At 57.0% G+C, this 5242-nt stretch overlaps 1 pseudogene; it reads left to right on the top strand.

Moving 5' to 3' along the window:
- Positions 1-897: 897 nt before the first annotated feature.
- LOC129461947 (uncharacterized) lies at positions 898-4013 on the top strand (annotated as a pseudogene).
- The last annotated feature ends 1229 nt before the right edge of the window (positions 4014-5242 follow it).

Here is a 5242-nt window from a genome sequence, read left to right as displayed (position 1 = left end):
CGAGGGGTTCTTGCCACCTTGACTGAGGGTGGCCGGGCACCAGCACCTTCGCAGGTTTGCCCAGCACCTCGGCATGGGGTGGGGGGGATGCAGAATTCTGTTTTACAGAGAAGGGAACTGAGGCACAGGGAGATGACAGCTCGCCGCTGGTGCTGACCATGGGCTCACCCTGCCCGGCCACCCGTGCAGCCCCTGCCCTCCATGACGAACGTGCTCATGTTTCCTGGCTGCCCTCCGACCCGACTCCCACCCCCCTAGCTAAACAAGGGAGACCTTGGTGTGAGTTCTCCTTTTTCCTTTCTGGAAGGAACGGCAGACTCTGGACGTGCTCCTAGAGATGGGAGGTCAAAATGATCAACGTCTAGGGTCCCTTCATCTCAGAGGGTCTCGAGTCACCTCATTTAAAGGTAGGAAACTGGGGATCCTGGAGCCTCCCCTGCACCCCAGATGCTTCTGGGCCCTTGAGAACTTGCCCTGAGCTGTCACCTGGCCTAGACTCCCAGCCACTTTCAGGGCACAGAGAAACTGCCCCTACTCTGAAAATGTGGAGACCGGGACCCAGAGAGGTAGAGTGACTTGCCCATGGCCACACAGCCTGTGAAGGATGACCAGGTTTGGTCTCCGCCAGCTGTTCTGGCTCTGCTCCTGCATCACAGCCACCACCCCTGAGGCTTGCCTGGGGCGTGGGGGGTGGGGAGTGGGAGTGAGGAGTAGTGGGAGTGGGGGTACGGAGTGGGGGGAGAGCGGGGGGGATGGGGGAGTGGAGGGGAGCGGGGGGGGTGGGGTGGAGCGGGAGGAGGGGGGCGGCCGGGACGGGGTGGGGAGAGCGGGGGGGAGCTGGGGGGATGTGGGAGAGTGGGGAGGATGTGAGGGGAGGCAGAGGGGAACAGAGGGGTGGGGAGCAGGGGGACACAGCCAGGTGCATGTTATGAGCTCCAGGGCAGCGACCCAGTCCATTTGTCCTTTTCGAAGTGTGGCCTGGGACACCTCCCATCCAGCCATACGCCGCCCAGGACTGGCTCAACACCTCCACCCACCACTGCTGATTCACCCATGACATGTCACCTCCCACCTGCCACTGCTGGCTCACCTGTGACACCCCAGGCAGCTCAGATGCCCAGCAGGTCCTGATGGTAAGAGGGAGGCAGGAACCTGTCCTGTCTGGGACCTGGGCATTGCTGGGCGCTGGAGAGACCTGGGACCTCAACCACGCTGAGAGCTGGCCTGTCATACAGGTGGTGCCTGGCAGATGTGGGTGGGCTCCGCAGGCTGCTGGCAGCCCACCCCTGCCTTCTTGCCATCCCTCCTGGGAGTCTCCTGGCCAAGGAGGACTCGAGGACTGTCCCACCTGTGCCCAGGGCTCACTGTGGCTCCCTTCAGCGGGGCTCTGCTCTCTCCCCGCCTGCTTCCCCTCCAGCTCCCGGGCTCTGCCCCAGCATCCCCCCGAGCCTCTCCCATTCCTGGCCCCAGCCTGGCCAGGGATCCCAGAGGATGCCTTCGTCAGCCCAGCCCCTTGCCTGGTGGATCACCGCTCCTGTCTCCTGCTGCTCTGCCCCCTGCCCCAGGCCTGGGAAACCTGGGAGGACCCTCAGGGAGGGTCAGGGATGTGTGACGCCAGCAGGAGGCCTACGAATTCCCTGGCAGGAAGCACACTGCACAGGGAGCCTGCCGCCATGCTGCCACCCTCATGCCCCTGCGGGGCCGCTGGGAGGGATGCCTAGGGCGGGGCGGGCAGTGGCTGCCATAGGGGAGGTGCTCTGGGCAGTGCTGTTCCCTGAGAAACTGCAGCCCCAAGGGGCCTAGGCAGGGCCTGGCCTGAGTGGGGTTGAGGGGGAGGTAGGGTGGACGTGCCCTATGATGTAGGGCCTGCTGCGCCCTGGGGAGGGGACCCAGTGCAGTGGTGCCCAAGTTCCAGCATTCAGACTGCCTGGGAGCCCTGAGACTCCCTGACCCAGCAGAACACCGCATCCTGGGTGGAGGGGAGAGTGAGGTGGGCCAGAAAGCCCACACAGGCAACTGAGACCCTCCCCACCTGCTACCCCATCTGCTTGGGCCCAGGAATGGAGGGGCCGAGGCAGACCCCTCAGCATACATGCTGAACCCTGATGTGTAGCCGCCCACACACCATGAGCCCAGATTCTGGCATTCAGTATTTTTTCTGACATCAAAGAGAGTCTTGGCCGGGCATGGTGGCTCACACTTGTAATCCCAGTACTTTGGGAGGCCGAGGCAGGTGGATCACCTGAGATCAGGAGTTCGAGATCAGCCTGGCCAACATGGTGAAACCCCAAAATACAAAAATTAGTCAGGCATGGTGGTGGGCGCCTGTAATCCCAGCTACTCAGGAGGCTGAGGTGGGAGAATTGCTTGAACCCGGGAAGTGGAGGCTGCAGTGAGCCGAGATTGTGCCACCTACACTCCAGCCTGGGTGACAGAACAAACTCTCTCTTAAAAAAAAAAAAAAAAAGACCGGGGCCTGGCGTGGTGGCTCACGCCTGTAATCCCACTACTTTGGGAGGCCGAGGCGGGTGGATCACCTGAGGTCAGGAGTTTGAGACCAGCCTGACCAACATGAAGAAACTCCATCTCTACTAAAAATACAAAAAATTAGCTGGATGTGGTGGCGGGCACCTGTAATCCCAGCTACTTGGGTGGCCAAGGCCGGAGAATCGCTTGAACCAGGGAGGCAGAGGCTGGCGAGACCACACCATTGCACTCCAGCCTGGGCACCAAGAACGAAACTCCATCTGAAAAAAAAAAAATACTGAGCCAGCCCACGTGTGTCATTTCATTTCTGTTGGACTCTTCCCGATGTTAATTTCACTTGAGATATTTATGCATGTGCTCATGTGAACACACACGTGCATCAGCACACACTGGCCTGCTCACGCACACACCTGCAAGTGCTGCTTCCAGTCTCCTGCCTCGAGGCCGGCCCAGCTGCCTCCCCGTGGAGTGGGCTCTCCCCACGGGGCAGATGGACTAAGATGAATGCTCGTTAAGCCCCCGAGAAGTTGCCTGGCTTGGCACTCTCTGCAGTGTCTGAGGTGGGGCTCAGTCGCCCATTTGACAGATGGAGAAACTGATGCTTAGAGATGTGGAGTGAGTGCCTGAGGCCAAGCTGCAAACGGCAGAGCCCCTGACTCCCCCAGCGCCCCCGGAATCCCCCAGCCCCACCCACTCCCCCAGCCCCACCAGCACCTGCTCACCACCCTCCCCAAACTCAAATTGCACCCACCCCAGCTTCAAGGCTTGGTTGGGGTTCCCTTTTCAGTCAAGGTACAACATCCAGGCGGTAAAATGCTCCCATCGGCCTGGTGCAGTGGCTCACGCCGGTAATCCAGTACTTTGGGAGGCCAAAGTGGGCAGATCACGAGGTCAGGAGTTCAAGACCAGCCTGGGCAATATGGTGAAAAAAATTAGCTGGCCATGGTGGCACATGCCTGTAATCCCAGCTACTCAGGAGGCTGAGGCAGGAGAATTGTTTGAACCCAGGAGGCGGAGGTTGTAGTGAGCCGAGATTGTGCCACTGCACTCCAGCCTGGGTGACAGAGCAAGACTCCATCTCAAAAATAAATAAATAATAAATGCTCCCGTCTTTGGGCTGCAAGCTCGACATGTTCTCACCCGTGAGATTCTCGTGCAGCCCTAGGGTCTTCAACCGGCACTCCAAGCCCTGACCAGGGTCTGCTGCTAAGGCCCACTTGGTAGCTTCACCTTCCTCAGGCCTCGGTCCTATCTTGCTGCTTGAGTTCAGCATCATGCCTGGGAGATTCATCCGGGTTGCCACACGCATCAGTGGCTCCTCTTTGTTGCTGAATTATATTCCATTGTAGGAATAAACCACGGCAAGCTGACCCAGCCTCCCACTGATGGACGTTTGGGTTATTTCTGGTTCGGGGCTTGTTGAATGGTGGCACCCAAAAGATGTGTCCACCCAGATCCTATGAAAGGGAACTTCTTTGGAAAAATAATCTTTGTAAATGTCATTAATTAATGACATTTAATTACAGACTGACTATTCTTTATTTATTTTTTCTTTTTTTAGAGACAGAGTCTCGCTCTGTTGCCCAGGCTGGTGTGCAGTGGTGCGATCTCAGCTCGCTGCAAACTCTGCCTCCTGGGTTCAAACGATTCTCCTGCCTCAGGCTCCCAAGTAGCTGGAATTACAGGCATGCACCACCACGCCAGGCTAATTTTTGCATTTTTAGTAGAGACGAGGTTTTACCACGTTGGCCAGGCTGGTCTTGAACTCTTGATCTCAGGTGACATTTACAAATTAATTAATGACATTTACAAAGATTATCTTGGAGTTGGGTGGGTCCTAAATCCAATGACAGGTGCCCTTAGAAGAGCGAGGCGGAGGGAGACTAGACACAGATACTCGGGGGGCGTTGCTGCAGTCCCCAGAAGCTGGGGAGAGGTGCTGGAAGGATTTTCCCTCAGAGCTTTCAGAAGGAGCAGATCCTGCCCACGCCTTGATTCCAGGCCTTGGCTTTACAGACTGTGAGGGAATGCCCTGGTGTTGCACCGGTGTTGATTGGGGAACTTTGTTACGGCATCCCTAAAGAAATGCACAAGGGCCGGGCGCAGTGGCTCATGCCTGTAATCCCAGCACTTTGGGAGGCCGAGGTGGGCGGATCACAAGGTCAGGAGATCGAGACCATCCTGGCCAACAGGGTGAAACCCCGTCTCTACTAAAAATACAAAAAGTTAGCCGGGCGTGGTGGCGGGTGCCTGTAGTCCCAGCTACTCGGGAGGCTGAGGCAGGAGAATGGCGTGAACCCGGGAGGCGGAGCTTGCAGTGAGCCGAGATCGCGCCACTGCACTCCAGCCTGGGCGACAGAGCGAGACTCCGTCTCAAAAAAAAAAAAGAGTTCAAGACCAGCCTGGCCAACATGGTAAAACCTCATCTCTACTAAAAATGCAAAAATTAACCTGGCGTGGTGATGCATGCCTATAATTCCAGCTACTTGGGGGCTGAGGCAGGAGAATCGTTTGAACCCAGGAGGCAGAGTTTGCAGCGAGCCGAGATCGCACCACTGCACTCCAGCCTGGGCAACAGAGCGAGACTCTGTCTCCAAAAAAAGAAAAAAAAAAAAAAAAGAATAGTCAGTCTGTAATTTTAGCCTTTGTGAAGGTATGAAGTGGTATCTCATTATGGTTTAAATGCTTATTTCCCTGGTGACTAATGAGGCTGACCAGTTTTTCACTGCATTTAGCCCTTTCAGTGTGCTTCAGG

This window comes from Symphalangus syndactylus, chromosome 14 (assembly GCF_028878055.3).
Source record: "Symphalangus syndactylus isolate Jambi chromosome 14, NHGRI_mSymSyn1-v2.1_pri, whole genome shotgun sequence".
Classification (NCBI taxonomy): domain Eukaryota; kingdom Metazoa; phylum Chordata; class Mammalia; order Primates; family Hylobatidae; genus Symphalangus; species Symphalangus syndactylus.
This window is presented reverse-complemented; position numbering and strand designations above follow the sequence as displayed.